Below are 19,157 nucleotides of genomic sequence, written 5' to 3' on the forward strand. Positions count from 1 at the left end.
TTCAATGTTGTATCTTCAAAAAACATTGGTAGCTCAGAAAATGTGTGCGAAATAATTCAGTGAGATTCAGAAAGAGTCATTTATTGAGAGTGATTATTACAGCTGCAAAAAGCTACGTTTCAGGCCAAATGTTATTATAAATGAATTAATAAAGACATGGCTATAAATTATGTCCAGTGCATGAAAAGCACAATTTGGGCGAGTGTCCTATTATGCAGAAACAAGACTCGTGAACGAGCCGCAGTTCACTGCAGTCTATATATTCTCAGTATCCTCCCAAGTGTGTCCATGTGAATTAGAGGTGATTTACATTTTAAGCCCGCAATAAGCATTAAGTATTAATCCATAAAGAAATGTGCTTGAGTCAGTTGAGGGCTGTTCATTGTGACAGAGCATTGCTTAGAGAATGCCTCCTGCAGATTCATTAAAGCCATATTAACATTTAAAATTCCCCGCGGAATGTCATAATACTGTACTCATAAAAACAAGCATGTGCTTTTTATACCATAAAGCAATTATATTATTGATTGCTTGGAACATCTAACCATGAATCTTTGTTTGTGACCATTAAACCTGATCTACAGTGCCATTAATGTCAATAAAATTCATGAAGCTCAATTCCTATTGGGCGTGTGTCTCGACAAAAAACAAAATATTGTCAACAGTTCATCTGATTTGGACTCTTGGATTCACTTCAGTGACATGACGCTGTTTGAAAACCACGTGGTGACTTTGACCTTTCCTAACCTTGGCAACATGATGTTGTAACCAACTGGGAGGCAAGCTGTCTGTCAATGATCCCTTTTATATAAGTGTCAAGGCCAGAAACGTCACGGTAATACGCTTTTTTAGAAATATAATGAGTCATTTTGGTATTCTGTTCCCATCAATCCTGTGCAGTTAAAAAATCTGCACAATCTCACATTGTATTCCATAAAATGCCTTGAGTTTAGACGACGCGTGTGCATTGGTTACTATGGCTATTGAGGACATTGAGTAATCGTGACTGCACTCATTCGTGCTGCAGAATGCTGTTCTGCTGGTCCAAAATTATAAAGTCCCCTCCGGGCATCCCTTAAATGTCCTCTGGGATCAAGTGTCCAGTGTGTGGCACACTGATGACAGGTGGATTGCTGAGTGTCCCAAGGAGAACAGGAGCTGTAACATATTTTTGAGAGATTAGTCAAACAACTTTGTAGATCTTAAATTAGCAAACTTTCGCAAAACTAGCATTTTTACATCTGGCCATATATTGTGGTTCACACAAACTATGTTTATGTGCAGTCAATAAACCTCTTAAAAACCAAGCATTGACAGTATTCAAGTTTTTAAAGACTATGTACATTGATCAATATCCCTGAATACGCTCTAGTTTAGAGCTCTCTAAAACATGATTAAGATTAAAAAATCTGATTGTGTCATGTAAGAGCAATCATATCATCTCCTTTGGAACAAGACAATGGTTTGTGTTCTACCCATGCTTTATTCGCAAGGAATCTTGGTCTTTGGAGTATAGGAGATGTACGTGGTGCATTCTTGCCATTGTGACCCTAACTCGAGTGTGTGCGTGTGTGCGTGTGTGTGTGTGTGTGTGTGTGTGTGTGTGTGTGTGTGTGTGTGTGTGTGTGTGTGTGTGTGTGTGTGAGTGCGCGTGTGTATGTGCGCGTGCGTGTGCGTGCGTGTGTATCCATCCATCCATCCATCCATTTTCTGAACTGCTTGTCCCCACGGAAGTCATTGACGTGCTGTAGTCTATCCCAGCAGGCAGTAGGCGAGGGACACCCTGAACCGGTTGCCAGCCAATCACAGGGCACACGTATATTTTAATTGATGGTATTTTAATCGCAAAACAACAAACATGTTTCATGTTTGATAGAATTAAATCAAACCAACATTAGGGTGAAACGTTCTCAGAACTGATCATAGATATTTTGTATGCACTATTACCTGAGCCCTGCACTCAAAAATGTACCACAAATTGTGGAGTACGCACACACATGCACGCACCCGCACGCACACGCACTTTCCTATCTTAGACATTGAAGCATGAATTAGCATGTTGATCACACCCACATCCGTGGCGGTTTCATGCAAGTGCATTGTTCTAACGTGCAAGACAGCAAGCGCATCTCTTCGGGAGGTTTATGCTGCCTGCAACTATGATTCTGGGTTCCCGCCACAAAAATGCTTCTTGCATCTTGAAAATGCAATTGTCTGTGCCTCCTGCAAGAGGATTAGAGGGTTGAGAGAGCTCGCCGACCATTCAGGTTCACAATTGTGATGCTTTTCCACGCATGAAATCGTGAAGCCTTCCTAAAAGCTTAGTCATCCGCTGACAGCAACACATTGTGTCTAGCATTGAATATCTCGGGACTTCTTTGTGCATTGTCCAATATTTGATGCTGATTAAATATTGATCTCTATACATTTTTGAACACGGTGAAAAATGTTCCCCCGAGTTAGATTATATGGGGCGTTACTGGAGGCCCCTCATCATTTTTCTGATTCCAACAGTTTGAGTCAAGAGGCGAGATTACCACATTCATTTCTCTTGTAGCCTCTCAATATTCAAGCTGAGTAATCAGCAAGCTTTTCTCCGATGACCTTTCACTACATTTATTTTTCCGCTGCACTAAAAGCCATCAAGATTGAAGGGAAAACATTTCATGCCAGTTAGATTATCTCATTTATTCAAATACTGTCTCCTGATCATATTGGTTGGAATGGTTTATTTAAATGAAAATGGTTCGTCATATCTGAAAACTTTGTCAAAAGTAATGGAAAGATGTTTGTTGTCTCCTCATACAGTACAGTCGCAAGTACATAGTGTGCTATTAAGGGTAGAAATCCAATACTGAGATTTAATAGGTGAGTACTGTACTCGTATTTTTCCCTAGCCCTAATATATCAGAAATTAATAAACCGAAGCTGCTTTCATCCTCGACATTATGCCGCCATGATTACAATAGATGTTGCGTTTAATCATTTCTCTTGGGTGAGGGATTTTACTGATTGTGAAAAATGAAAATTAGTTTCAAGTGTAGGAAGGCAGCTTCATCAGCATCCTTAACCCTAGTTCAATAAAAACTCTTCTTCTTCACGAATAATTATAGAGGATCTCCTACTATGTGCCTTCATGTTGCCAAAGGGTATGTCTCATTTAACTGAATATCAGTTACCTGTGTGACTTGTATTTTCCTGAGTTCATTTTACAATGATTTTACCAATACACATTTTCTGGAAGCATGGCAAAGCTAAAGTGGACTAGAAGTGTTTTTTGTTGTTGCTTTAGCAACGGAAAATAAAAACAAAAATCAAACACTTGATGACTGATGTGAATGTTTCGTGGAAATTAGGGCTATTAAGGACTCTTACTGTTTGTCATTTGTTTGAGCTTTGTTATCTTGTTAAAGACCATCAACGTACTAAATTAAAATGTAACATCTCCTATAAATTTCCCAGAAATTGTGTTATACATGACAATCCATTGGCTCAATTTTCAAATGGTCATTTCAGGGTTTATTGAAACGGTAGTTTTGAGTCGGAATTAGATGCAAACACATGCTGAAATTTTGTTTCGCTATCACAATTAGGCACCAACATTTGCAAAAGATGATGAGTCTGAGTTGTGATCGAGGTAGCTCCATTAGATTTTGTATTTACTTCCACATGTCATGTTGGAAGATGTCACAAAATAAACAATGAAGTGAGCGATTTTGTTATTGACAAGCTTAGTAAGAGGTACATCGAAGGTGGAGGAGTGGAGCAATTTGAGTATGATCAATAGACCTCCGTCCATTTCTCACAACTGAGGATTTGAAGCCGCAGACCTTACTAGCGCTAGTCGCGCTAAACACAAAACAAAAAAGACCCTTACATTTAATCATTAAACATCATAAATCCAATTTTATCATTTTTTTTTTTTAAATTGTTACACTGTCTATGCTGATCGCCAGCGTGGACGCCAACGCACATTGGTCGGGAAACAAGCCGACTGTGTTCACTCCTAAAAGGTTAATGTCCATTTATAATAGCACACATCTACCCAAAGACGGAACACTCCTCCGTATGCACAGTTTGCCCGCGCCTTGCGATAGACTTGCCCTGGTCGTGAAAACTGGGCCCGTAACGTCAATAGTGACAAGACTTGTCTTTTGTCTCCTTATACATGACATCGCTATCTGAACCAGTTTCCACATATCATCAAGACTCCAAAAGTGTTTGAACCTTTCTTTAAAGTTATTTATGCAACGTATCAGAGCTGTTGAGTTTGATGTCAGTCATCTCAGTACTATAATGGCACAGAAGATGTCAAGACATTATTTTTTTGCCCAAGGGTAGCGAGCAGTATTCACTCAGTCAGTCTGTCATTTTAGTACTGTAATGGCACATAAGATGTTAAGACATTATTTTTTTTCTTCAAGGCTTGCAAGCAGTATTAAGTTGTTTGAAAACAGAGCTCGGATGACGCTTGTATTACTCCTCGAAAGTGCACTTCTCGTTTGATACTTCCTTGCTGTCTGTCGTTCATTTATCCTCCCACACATGCACATATACAATATATTGTAAGAGCAGACGTTAAGTCTCCTTTGAGCAGATGTGGGTGAGGTGTAACAAATCAATGCACTAAAACTGGGGAAAGAGGGACTCATTTTGGGTAACTTTGACTGCATTATTCATTTGAGAAAACAGAGAAAGTCACGATAGCAGCCACAGCAGTGGTCATCTAGAGGCAAATAACATTAAAGACAAAGAAGTCAGTAAAGTGCAGAAGTATATGGTGGCTCCTGGTGGTGATCTTGAACAAATTGAGACAAAGTTCACCTGGAAGTCCTGTAAATTAACAAACTGGAAGATGTTACTTGGATAAACAGTAATTGCAGTGTTAAAAACTAAGGTGAAGTGACTTACTTTATCATCACAATAGGTAATTCACAACATTTTCGAAATGTTAATCCTACATGAAATGTGTTCCTGCATTTTGTGGTGTTTTTTTTTTTTTTTAAAGTATGTAATTAGGGGTTAAACACAACATTGCGCTCATTCTGTCAGCCACTAATGAATGAAACACCTCCTGGTTCTGTGTGAAATACACAACAATCCTACTGCAGCTATTCTTGTGACAACAGTGGCAGAGACAATGTTCCACAAAGATTTAAGTTGTCATTACTGTGCAGTGCCTTCCCAGAGTGGCCACAACTGGCAACATCGTTCAAAATTTGATTTGATCATTTTCTAAAACAAAGCCCCCCGTTGAGATCAATTCTAGTTGGAATACAGTATTTTGTACCAAAGGCCAACCTGTCACCACCATAAAACTTTTAACTGTACTGGCGATGTGTGATAATGTTAAAGTGTTACTTTTAGTCATAAATGCACAAGTTAATTATGTTAGAAAAAAACTAAACAGTCTTTAAACTTTTTCTTATTAATTATAATGATGAATGAGGAGGGGCCGTAAACATAGCGTTACTGAGGCACCTCTCTGACCTCATTTCTTGACATCAGTGGTCTCCAACCACCGGCCCACTTGATACTGAAATGTATAGCACCTCACACCAAAATCTCAGGACGGTGAACATATGCTGGAGTATGCATTGAATAAGAGCATCAATGTGTCCACTCAATTTGTTTGATGTGTAATCAAAAAAGTATCCACCTTTTGACAGATGGTGCTGGTCCGCAAGATATCTGAAGGCCATGTCTGATGATGGAAAAATGTTTTGAACTTCATAACATATTTTGGGATATTTTGGTCAAATTGTACAACTTCTACAATGACAGATGACGGCGGGGTGGGCCTTACAAAACTTTTGCATGCAGGTTTTGCTTATCCACACTGCGTGACAGCTTTTCCTCTATCTGTCCTGGGGCGCATGGAGACAGCTGCTTACACTCAATGCACATACCTTCACAATTTCTTTACAATGTGTCAAATGAGAAAGCTGCTCCAGGATACGGGACAATAATGAATGCAACTCATGCTTGTGCTAGAGTATGTTTGATTAGGAATTATACTGGCCTGAAAATCATTTTAGTTTCAACAACAATCATGTTGATAAAGATTTGAAATTAGTCAACCATAGCTACCTTAATTGAGTTGCTTCCCTGTGATTGTAGCCTAGTATGTGTTCATAGATCCCAGGCAATGAGTTCATGCCATTTGAAATAGCATGAACTGATTAATCGTGAAGTAGTCTGGGTTGTAGCCCTCTGTTAGCGGAACATCTACTTCTATTTCATGGTTCAAGAGCTCAGCTTTTTAGCTATAAGAAGACAGATTGGCTCAAGGTTAAATGCTTTGGCAGGGCAGTCATTAGTGTGCAGCAAGTGAAGGCTGGTGGTAAGAGGAAAAGCGAGAAAAGGAAGAAAAAAAAATCAGTCTTGGTTTTCTTTGAGATATTTCGCGCTCACAAAATTTGGCCTGTGGAGCAAGAAGTCTCAAGTCAATATCAACGTTCTTACCATTTAAGACAGAAAATAAACTTTTCATGTTTGTCCATTATGAGCTTTGCATCACGATATTCATCTTGCATTCTAGAGAAGATAGATGTCTACATATGTAGTTTTATAAAAATGGTTTCCAATTTAATGCATCAATGAGACCATCAGGCCCTACAGCATTAATCCAGCATATCATTAATTTCATGATCTCTTTATTGATGTTGACTTCTTTTGGGTAAGACAATCAATGCTTAAAAGATAAAGAAGTTATGGTCTCAAAGACGATCAGCGAATAGGTTTTATGAGGAAAAATTCAATACCACTATAATTTTTACAAAGCAAGGATGCAACCCACACAACAAGAAAAACAGAAAAGCTCAACTGGCCATATTCTTGTTTGGGTCAATAAGATTGAAGTTATTCAAGTTCTTCCTCAGTTGTTTGGCGCAGTGATACAACCACCGACTTCTGCTACTACTAACATTGTTTGCGATGTATACTAATTTTATATAAATTTTTAAAATATGGTTTGCTTATTGCTAATTTGATACAATGCATTCTGGCATGATGTGAAGTTTGCCCACATTGCTGCCTTCTGCCAAGCAAAGCAAAACAATCGCATCAGCGATAAGGCATCAAAATGCACACTGTGGAATAAAGTAAGCGAGGTAAGCCTCTATAGTGTTCTCTAACAACAAATTAAGAAAACAATGGGAGGGTGCAATTTGACGAGTCCACCTGCCCAATGACCAATAAGGGTGCTCCTGTCGTTTTAGCCCAGGCGCTTTTGATGGGCTGTTTTCAGGGTGCGTATAATATTTGAGTGTATGTTACCCTCAAAGAATTATCGTAGTCATCATAGTTATGTGATATTTTTGTTCAATAGCATGCCGTGTGATTTCTGTAATTAAAAATGGGTGCCTTGTCTCAATAATTGCTGTGAAATATGTTGAGCGCTGGGTTAAAACGGCGAATAAGTGATATAGTCTGATTTCTCAACTACAGACAGTACCAAGATTTAAAAAAATACATATATTCTAAAGGTGGCCTTTTGTTTGCATAATGCTTGTATAAGGTTAGAGGTAAACTGTAGACATGGCAACATCTGTTGATTGCTACTTAATTGTTACAATGCAATGGAGTGCGTAACTGTTTCACATTTTCTGCTTGTCATCGTATTCCTGGTTGCTATCAGTACTGCAGTGCAATTAGAGGGGTAACTCATTTAAAGATATTCGTGTTTCTTGTTTGCCTCATTGTTGAATTCCCTGATGTGTCACACATTACCCTGAAGCAATGGTGTCAAGCTATTTTGAGAGCTCATCCGCAATGTTTATATCTCTTAGAAGTTTCACCAAATCTTATTGTTGTTTAGTGAACTGTACTGCTTGGTGGAAATACCGTGATAGCAAACAAGTTATTCATTTATTGCTTGATTCTGAGAAGTGTCGATGTGGGGTAAAGTTTTTATTTTTGAAGTGATTGACACACCCTTGGATTTATCGTGACAAGCTTCTGTTACATTTGATGACATATCCTTTTTTTCTTCTACAGTATAATTTGGTAATAGGCCACACATATGTTGTCCGAAATGCAAAATGTCACAAAAAGGCATATTTTCTAGAAGTCAGGCTTGATATATGGTGGTTGCAAATATTTGAATTTCTGCTATAACTGCAGCTTTAAGTACTTTTTGTGCATAATTTTTAAACGTCATCTGGGCCTATTCAAAGTCCTGCTCTCAGCAGAAAGTTGCTGTTACTTTGCACAAGGACATTCTTATCGGCCATAATGACTTCAGGCTACTGGCATGCACCAAAGTCACAATGAAGCCCACCATTGTGACGTTTTAATTTTTTTTTTTTTTTACATATCTGCTCTCTGAAACACTTTGTTTCAAGCATTCATGCATGTACACATTCTGAGAAGTACAAGCAGTTGTACACTTCTACAACTGCCAAAATCTGTGTGCATTTCATGTCAGTGCACGACAGCATCAGAGTGGATACACTCCTGCAACGGGACATTGTTCTCACCAAGATTGCTTTGATATAAGACACCCTGACAGATATATAGCAGCTTCTTGTCAATCAAAGGCAGAAAGCAAAGTGTGGCAGAGAGATGAGTTTTCCTTGACTTGTCTTATATGAACAGTGCTTGAATGAGCAGCCTATTTCACATAGGCTCCCGCAATTTTACTGCATCGGAGGCATTAAATAACATCTTGAATTCATGTGTCCAAGACTTTTATACTGAATCCAAAATAGGGAATCTACATTCCGGAGTCAGATAAACAAATGAGGTGTGTGTCAGGTGTTAAATGACCTATTCCATTCCTGGCAATAGAATCTGCTTACTCGCAGGTGACTCCCCGCCTCTGGTACGGTTTTGATTCATTGTATAAAGGTGAAAAGTAATTAAGAATCTCATTCCGATATCTCTCTGCATGAGATAATGAGCTATTCCTTTTTCGGTGTGTTAGATGCCGCCGCTGATGATCACACTGCCACAGACAAAAGGTGTTGCGCCTGCTCTGCAGTAATCAGCCTGGTTCCCTGCCCAGCTTCTCCACAGTCTGATTTCAAACATTCTCCTTTTGTACGCAGAACCTAAACTCAATGCTGAACATAACGCTTCTTCACATGTTCAGGTGCTTATTCTCAGCACCGTGATGGAGGTACTGGGTGTTAAAAGCAGCCAGGAGCTATAAGCAGCAAATATCAAAAACATTTTACATAGTTACAGTAGTATTCACTCCTGTATATTGTAACAGCAAATTTACAGAAGCGTGTGGCCTCAGCAGTAAGCGTCTAAGTCAGATTATAACAAATAAGAGAAATTCAACAATGTGGCCCAGCTATATGACTTATTTAGTGTAGCCTTATGTTAGACAGCTTTTGAGGTCTGTTTCCTCCTGACTTAAGGACATTCACCAGTGTGAATGTGTCACAGAGCTAATTTAGCTGTCGACTGTCCTTCACTTCATTAATATTGAATGATATCACACAGAGACAGGTGTACAGTGGGCTGACCTAACTCTGCCAACGCCAGGTTGGGCCATGTGCCAAGTATTGTACTCCCATAAATAGAGCTGGCCCAGTAGAAAAACCTCATTTGTTTTTTTTTTCTCACAAATCATACTTATTTTTCAAATATGGAATAATGTGCGGTGTTGTAATTTGAAATAAACATGTTTCCATTGAAAATCTGTGAATAGAATGGCAGTTTAAACTGTGCAAAGAAGGTATATTTTTATGCTCTCAGAAAGATGGTCGGAAATGCATGTCGGTCTGACTCTGAAACTAAAAACAAGTTACTTGTTTTAGCATCTCAATTACTGCCTGATGAAAATTCTAATCCAAGTATGAGCATGACATCCTTCAAACAACAATGAGAAACTAGTCATTTATAGAAGTACACTCATCGTCGAACCCCCCATGGAGAGCAAAGCGAAATAAGTGAACCACACGGGGCAGAATTCTTGTCTTTCTTTTCTAGAAAACATCATAGTTAGAAGATGACAAATGTTCCCTCAAGGTTTGAGCATATAAATATATATTCAAGATGTTTCAGATGTTTTGTTTAGGGGCACCTATGTCTAACTATCAAATGGTCCTTGGTGTGCCATAATTAGCTGCATGCATAGTTGCTTAAGGAATGTTGTACTCGTTTGGTAGGTTAATCCAAATGGTCCTTTTCTCTCCCTTTCTTCTTTCGAAGGCTCAGCAGGGCATTAATTAATTTCTTCTGTAATTATCTTCACCCGTTGGCTGGAGCAAAAGTTGATTCTCTTAAATCTCACTCAACATGGATGAATTATGGACTAAAGGCATGGCAAATAAAGAGTTTTGTCAACACAGCTGGTTAGTCTGCAAAGATTTGTTTAAATTGTGATGATGGACCTGGCATGACCTGTATCAGCAAGAAAGTAATAGGCATGTTGTAAAGATATATATATATATATATATATATATATATATATATATATATATATATATATATATATATATATATATATATATATATATACGTGTGTGTGTGTATATGTCTATATGTGTATGTATATAGACATACGTATATATACAATATACAATGTAATACTTGATCTGTTTACATAATGATGTTTTAAAGAAGCAAAGACAAAGAAAATAAGCATAACTCTACCTAGTATTCATACAGTAACTCCAAATCTCTGTTTAATTATCACTTTTATATATCAACTCGATTTAAGTTAATTCTGGTGCCTTAATTCTTTTTTCACCCTGCATTTTACTATTATCCCAGTTACCGGAAATTTTCCGTAAAAGTAACGGATTTTGTTTTTAGTGTACCCCGTGAGTGCAACTATATCTTGGAAACCCTGATCTAAATTGTAGTCATGTAAATAATGCTTACTTTGCAAGTTAAATAATATATGGTATTGGTAGAAACCTCTCGGCAGAAACTTCTGATAGTGTACAATCTCTATGGGATTAAGACTCGGCTCGAGCGGGAATGAATACTGCACATAAAAATGTAAAAATGCAGCGCGTCTTGCAGCTCTGCGTCCCTTGTGCGAACAGGAAGTGCGCGTTACACGCGCTTGGACGCTCGTCCACCTACGTCAGACGCCAGCGAGCACACCCCAACTAGTCTCAAACCCCAAACCGCCACACGCGAAGCGCGCTCGGGAGGAGAACCAGCATCAGACAGCCACGGCTGGGCTTCGTCACATCGGACGAATCCGGTGCTTCTCTGAGAAGGAGCGTGAAGTGAGAAGAGCTGCAAGAGGAGAGGGAAAAAAAAGACGAGAGAAACGAACATTTGATGGGATCTCTAGGATAAAGAAAAGAAGCGTGAGAAGAGTTTGTTTCCACGTTCGGTACTGGTGCGAGGCTGAAAGGAGATGTGCGGCTTAACATGGATATCCGAGGAGGGATAAAACTCGACAAACACCACCTACTCGAACTGAGGCGGGTAAATAATTTCTGCCTCTTCTAAGTACTATATTTGATTTAATTACGGCGCTATTCGTTTGTGTTCATTGACTGCTCCGGCATCAATCTCCATCTTCCATACCCCCTCATTAAGGTCGCGCGTGTGCTGGAGCTTATCCTCGCTGACTCTGGGTGAAAAGCTGGGTGGTGCACCCTGGACTGGTCGCCAGCCAATCGCAGGGCACATTGACTGACAGACAAAATATCCATTCATACTTTCGGAAAAATTTAAGTCCCTATTAAGACACCTCTACACACGAATAACGCATGGTCAAAACGATAAAAAAATTAAAGGGGGAGTGCGGGGCAGTATTGAGTGTTTTTCAGAATCCTTTTTATTTCCCAAAGAAATTACTGAGCCTGAACAGTGAGCACACATATTGCACATGCATGTGTCTTTAATTGCATGGCTTTGTAAGCATATGCATCAAAGAAAAATTGTATATCTTGGGGATGTATTGACATTTATCTTTGTTTACATATCATGTGTTCTGTGCAGGGTCACAAATCCACCTATTGCCACTGGCAGAACTCATTTGCTGTCAGTAATCAGAGGGGGGATTGAACCGAGTCCGGGCTCATCATCATCTCTCCCAGTTTTTAATTGAACTGAGCTCCGAGCTTGATTGCGGTTAAGATTGTCCAAAAGCCGCACGTCAGCAACTTCATTGCAAGTTATTCTCATAAAATCCTCGCGAAAACCTGAACATCTAAACAGTGTCTTGAAGTGTATCGGATGCAGGTCAGAATTGATCACTGAGAAACAATATCCCCGTGGCAATGTTTTTTTTTTTTTTGGTTTACCTTTTTGTAGGCATAATCTTGACTTTTAAATCAATTTACTATTTTTTAAAGATGCATTATGCATCCCACATTTTGCATCTTTCTATATCTACTTTATTGACACACTTGAGATGATGCCACTGTGTCTGAAGTAAGAGGTTGAAACAACATAACATGCAGAGAAGAACAGGAAAAGTAGACATTGCATTGGTAAATGAGTACTAAAATGTTAGATTAAGTTGCTTCTCACCATGTTCTGAGGTGCATATGAACATGTGGTGTACGGCTGCATGTTTGAATGTCGGGGATTATCGTCTAAATTTAGTTAAGGTCATTTACTACCCCACAGAGAGTTTTTGCTCTGGGGTATAGTACTTTTGGTTATTTTGGGCAGTCTGTTGCTCTGGATATAGCTTATGTGATTACGACTAATGAAGCTTTATTTCACATTGTCGTTTGCACAGCTGTTTATGAGTCCCCCCCCCACCCTCCAACACACACATTTGCAACATGTTTGTCATGCAATGAGACATGAGGCTAGGAACTGGTTTTATTAGTGCACATGGAAAACATTCACAAAGAACCAGAAACTGCTGTCCAATATGAGAAATGTATTATGTTTATCTGTTTTGTTGTAAGGGCACATGGTGAAGCAAGCATAGTGCTGCAGAATTTCCCATAAGATCAATTAAGTATCTAGTTCAGCCGGGCAATATGGCCAAGGCCATAGCGCAGTATTTTTTATTTTTTTGTCTGAATGGCTTTACACAATATATAGTCTGCTATTTTTCCAAAGCTGGACATTGTTAAAATCATAACAACCTATACAAAATCTTCCCAATATTTATGTTACCTTCCTTCTTTGAACGTTGAGTAACTGCTTATCAAGGCTTTGTTTTTTTATGGCCAGTGCAATGTGGCATAAAATCTGTGCAGGGATAGGCTGTAGCGAGACTCGGTTTGGATATTTTCACAAATGCATGCAAGCGGGTGCAACATGCCGCATTAATAAAGAGGGGGGGGGGGGGGCACCATTGTGGGCATGAACACATCTGACTTGAAGTACCTCTGATCAGTCCCTAAAAAAGCGAAAGACATGCTGATACTCCTTGGAAGAATAAACTGATTAGTTTGTATCCGTGGCATGTCAAAGCACACAAAGAAGGATTGTCCATGTGTGTTATCCTCCCTTCACCCTCCCCCAAGCCAGCTTCCATGTCTGACCAGTGGGATGTTTTCAAAAATGGGAATAATAATACATAATATGTTCAATTAATTGATTTCTGCACAGGATGCGCACTCATATCTGTGAATGAAAAACGATGACATTCAATTAAGGCTGTCACTATTCTATTGACTACCCCATGGAAATAATCTGATAACATTTTATTTTGCATGAAAATGTATGACAAAACCATTCCCCCCATTTTTTTTTATAGTTTATTCACGTAATTATTGTTGTTCATTATTTGGTATTGTTTACTTGTAAATAAAAAAAAACGAAACAACATTTAATCAGTATCACACAAGAAGGATTAATCCTCACCAACCTTAATGAAACTGATTCAGTTATTGGTGTCCCTTTTGTCAGAGCATGTGTTTGCAAATGTCTTGTTTGGAGTAAACACTAAAGGTAATCGGTCTGTTTTAATGAATGACTACAAACATGAATGAAAAAATACTGTTGAGTTTGATTGACATTAGAGGATTTGAACAACAATGAGTTTATTATTTAAATAGTTGATCAATTTGATTATCAATTAGTTGTCAATTAATCGATTAATTTGACAGCTCTACATCCACCACACATCCACGGAATTCATAATCTATTTGCCTGCATCTTGATCAAATTCACCAAGTGATACACACTGATAGTTCGACGTGTTCCCAGCAGGTGAAAAGTTAAGTCCACTTTCTGCTACCACACTGTCAAGTGCACCAGGCGCATGTCAAACAAAACGCCCAGCATGGAGCAGAGAAATAAACCAAACTTCTAAACAAGAGCATTGTGGATTCTGTCGGCATGAAAATCAAGACACGCCAGGTTTTTATGTGTGAATGCAGTTGCACTATCTATAAATGAAATGCCTTAAACAAAGGTTAGTTTAAATTTGAATAAAATCAAGCATATTGTTATTTTGTTTTGCATATTTTAAGAGCAACTTTAACCTAACCAGATACAAGCAATCATATTCATCTTATTACATAAAGGCCATTTGATTCAAGGCAACCCGATAACACGTATCAAATGATTTAAAGTTGCTGTTCATTATTCTACTATTTATGATGGTTGATTCTATAATTTCACACAAGGATAATCTCTCACCAATATCGAATAAGTCCCACAGTTTCCCACCCTTATAATGCCAACTCCAAAGATGTTCTTGGAGTAAATAAATACTTAACAGTCTTTTTTTTTTTGCATGTCATTCTGAAGTTTTATTCCTTTGCTGTACTGTAATATGAAACCGTATTTGTTCCATATCTGTGACGTGTACAAGCTTCAGAATAATTCTTGTTGCTTTTGATAACATTATGCATGTGATTGACATGCTCGAACTACAGCTGGCACATATTTTTTCTTACCAGCTGGCTTCTCGAACCCAGTGGTGCCTATCACCAGCCAGTTCCTTGTAGATACCTGCAGTGGGATTCAAATCTTTATTTTGCTTTCAAGTCCATTATTGAAGGTCTCTCTTTGATGTACTTCAATGCAAGAAGAAAAATAGACGTCTCCTTTCGAGTGTCGACCCCATGAATTTGTTCACAATTTATTGAAGGGCGCTCGGGAGCCACATAAGCAAAACATCTATTCATTGTGACCGGTTAACTGTAGTCTCTGACTGGCAATAATGTCATTAGTGCAGACTACTGGATTGCTGGAGAATATCACGTCTGTTGCTTATCCCCACATTAAAGGGGAATTCAATGCCCAAAATATCTTCGGAATAATATGTTCTGTGCAGCCCAAGTAGTCAAAACACACTCTTCTGATTGTTTGTTTGTGCAATATGAATTCAGCTGGCAAAATCCATCTCTTTTTGTTCATTTTGCGACTCAACAATTTTCTGAAGCTGAACTGTGATTGGCAACTGTGATGTCATTTTCAGTCAACAGCCAAATGGCCGCCCCTGAGATGGATAAAACCGGGTGACATTTGCTTCTTAAATATTATGTATTATTATGTTTTAATATTAATCAGAAAACTGTGTTTAGACTGGTGGGGCTACATACAACATATGATTGTAAAGACAGTTTTGGGGTTGACTTCCCCTTTAATTAAAAATGTAGCCGCCTTGAACCCTAAACCTGCATGGCAACTTTGAAGTTCATGAATAAAAGTTCCTGACTTTAGTTTAGTGCCTTCTTCTTAGAAATCTACTAAAATGTTGCAAACAATAACTGAAAAACACTAAAACATGGGTTAGAAGATCTTGCAGATTTTGCCTCTTCCAATAAGGCACATGCAAAAAATGTAGTTCATATGAATTCCTGTTTGGTGAAAACATCAGCAGTTTTCCTGCCCTATACTCTAATACAAAATTTTATTGTGTGTGGAAATGGAAAACACTTCCACAATCCCAGAATGACATCAAAGAAACACATTTCCATCTGAATAGGAACAGACAGTAATTGGCCCCTTTTCCAGTATTTGGTGAGAAAGTGAGGTCTGATCTGATGCTGCTCATGGCTCCTGTGAGTGTGCCAGCAGGACTTAGTGAAAAGAGCTGCTTCCCTCACTGAGATGTTAAAGTTGCAGCCTGTCTCCTGCAGCTTTTCATCTGAAAGCTCACTGTGCCTGTTCCTTCTTGCTACATTTCTCCCCCTGCAACATTTCAAACTGAACTTTGAACTGTTGGTACAAAAAATCCTGAAATTGCTCATAGAGGGAATGATGGCAGCCAGCACTCAGCTCACTAACAAGCACATTGCATTTTCTGTGACTATTGTGTGACAAAATATTGTCGCTTCAGCAGCTCAACACTTTGAAAGAGCAGTCGGAGAAAATGGTTCTATTAGCAGTAGCAGGTGAATACATTTAACCCTGCAGCAATACATTATTCTCTCTATTTTTACAAAATTTAGCATTGCCCTGCGACCATATTTAAGTGCTATCTTCTAAGTTAGTACTTTAAGGAGCTACCCAAAAACTGGTGCCCAAAAATTGCAAAAATTTCATGCCTATTTGGAAGGGATGAATCCATCAAAGGACAGTGGCATTTTTTTTTTAGACGTTTAAATTTGGACATGCAGATGCAAGCAGGGACAACCTTTCAACATATGCTATTGTTCTTGTCGTAGGGGCGATTGGGACAAGTGGTCTCGCAGAGCGCTCCTGTTTGGAGAAATGAAGAAGCTGGCATATGATGTGTCACACCAGCGGCTTGTGGGCTTACATCAAAACACTATTAGTCTCTTTGTTTTGCACCGATATTTGAGGCTCAGTCTTGGCAGGCGGATATGTTGGATTTTCCTCAATTGGCTCCCACGGTGAGCTGTTTGTGGAGAACCGAAATTAGTTGGCGTATATAACCTCACTTCAAACAAGTTTTGAGCATAATCTCACTAGCCACTTTATTAGGTGTACCAGCACAACCCTGTGAGGTGAAGAGCTGGATTGAAATTTCAATTTCATTTCAATTCCTTTGCAAAGATAATAATGCCACTCTGACATTGGCAATGAAAATAAAACCTTAATCTATAACCAGAACAATTCAATTGAAAAGACATGCAACGCAAGAAACGCTAATCAGTACAGAGAGAACTAAAGTAATGCGCATGAATAATAAAGAGATCAGAACGCAAAACATATCACTGTAGTCCGAAAGGCTTTATGCTGGCCTCCAGTCAGCGCTATATTATATATATATATATATATATATATATATATATATATATATATATATATATATATATATATATATTGCCTCTACAATTTAGGAAATTTATTAACATTTAATTCCACACAACTATGAAATTCATAATGATTGATTTATTGATTACTATGGTCAACTTTGGTGATGGCAACTGTCAATCTCTGTTGGTGATGTAATTGTGTGAATAATTCTGACACAAATTTCCCCCTATAGATGTAGTTCCAAAAATTGGTTGCTGTGTGAGACTGTGCACCTTGATTGAAACTCCAGTGTCAGCAGAAGAACCCTCTTAGCTGTGTGTATGGTGTTGTGACAATCTGAAACAGTATGTTGTTATTGGTTCTGAAAAATAATCCAGGTTGAGTGAAAGCATGTGGGTGGCCAAATATCTTATTGTGTACAATATGCTTTACCTGTAAAGCTTCAACTACTGTAGCCAATGTTGATATTGTCAATGTGTACCCTGTCCCTTATGTGCTCCTGCTGCAACATCAATTTTCCTTCAAGGGACAACAGTTTCTGATTGTGATTCTGATAGAGCTCTATAGGATGTAACAATATCATGAAGGTACACCATATCTAATGCCAGTGAGAGTACAGGCATATTAATTACTTGTGACATTGTGAGGTAATCTCAAATACTGAATGACCAATGAAGCTCAATTGCTATCGTTCTTGGTCATTTAGTTTCACAGCACCACAAAACCGCAAGACACAATCTGACAAGATGCCACTATCTGGTGCAGTCTGTCACGGAAGTGCTGCTGGGCACTTTGATTCACATGCGTGGGGTCAGGAAGGGAAATTTCACGATTACTAGCAATCTCAATGGAAGCGGGGGCAGAAAATGAATTTTAAATAACCTGCAGGCACTCAGACCTGTGGGATGGAGGAAAACACAGATCAAGCGGGTGTCTGTAGATCAAGCGAAGTCACATCTCAGGTGATAAAAGATGCAGCATCTTCTGCCATTTTTACTAGTCTTGTATCGTTTCTGCAGGGAGTGGGTGTCTGGTCTCATTCATGATTCAGTGCTTGAGGATGTGTGCGAGTCCGAGAGTGTGTCTGTACTACGGCCCAGGATTTCAGTGTGGATTCTTATCTTCATCTGGACGAGGAGCACCTTTCTATTAACACACTTTTGAGCCCTGAAAAAATGATAGCGGCTGCGTGATCTGTTGTAGTGGAGAGGGTCAAATCAACTAGCATCACTGTCCGACTGAACTACAATTTTCAGTTTGTCAGCTTCAGCTGCTGTTGTCAGATGAGACAAGGATAAGGGGTAGCATTCTGACAATACTTGAAATCTTTAGTGCTTTTGTCTGTGGAAATTAGAGGTTATTCATCAACAGGAAAACATATATTCAAAAGTCAAATAAAATACTCTTATATAATAGCCTTCTTTCAGGAGTAGGACAAAATGGCAATATTGCAGTATAACACAAGATTGTCATTAAAGGATGCATCAATAGAATACAAATTCAAGAACTTAAATGTGCATAGAATACTTGCTGATACCACCAAAAAAGCAAGCAAACAAGAAAACACGCACACACGCACGCTCGCAGGCACACTCGCTCGCTCGCACGCACGCACGCACGCACGCACGCACGCACGCACGGACGCAGTCATTGCTCTTGGGACAACCAAGTCATAAGGGTAAATCACTGAAGATGTTCAACAACTGCTGTGGTCACTGCAGTACCTGACCTGCTACTAGTCAGCATCTTTTGATCAAAAGGTGTCTTTTATCCACCAAGTAACTGTGGCCTCATGTCTGCCAGTAATGCAGATCAAAAGGTTGCTGTTAAAGATGAGAAGATTAGATGAGACTGGCTTTTTAATGGGATATCTCAAGAGTTTCCAAACATTTGTTGATTGAGCTCTCAAAGTGAATGATCAGGCAACACAATTTGATATATTACAGTGGCCCCCATATTCCTTTGTGTGCCTTTGTGTGCCTCCTTCCCACTCACCACACACCCATTCCCAACCTCCAGGCCTCCACAGCCATGTTCGACCAATTATCAATTTCCATCACCATGTCGTAACATAAGGTAAAGTACAACTTGAACGA

General features: G+C 38.9%; 1 protein-coding gene across 7 annotated transcripts in view; it reads left to right on the top strand.

The window, feature by feature from the left end:
- The window catches only part of cntn3a.1 (contactin 3a, tandem duplicate 1), a 110,099-nt gene that overhangs the window by 34,148 nt on the left and 56,794 nt on the right, over positions 1-19,157 (top strand). Inside the window, exon 1 of one of the 7 annotated variants that reach the window (XM_085912629.1) lies at positions 11,049-11,400. The exons of 5 other annotated variants lie outside the window; for them this stretch is intronic. The gene's annotated coding sequence lies outside the window, so the exon portion shown is untranslated. Of the gene's footprint in view, positions 1-11,048; positions 11,401-19,157 lie in introns of those variants that run through there. One more of the 7 variants, XM_085912622.1, reaches the window with a different exon arrangement.

This window comes from Syngnathus leptorhynchus, chromosome 1 (genome assembly GCF_054491065.1).
Source record: "Syngnathus leptorhynchus isolate UIUO chromosome 1, UIUO_Slep, whole genome shotgun sequence".
Taxonomy (NCBI): Eukaryota; Metazoa; Chordata; class Actinopteri; order Syngnathiformes; family Syngnathidae; genus Syngnathus; species Syngnathus leptorhynchus.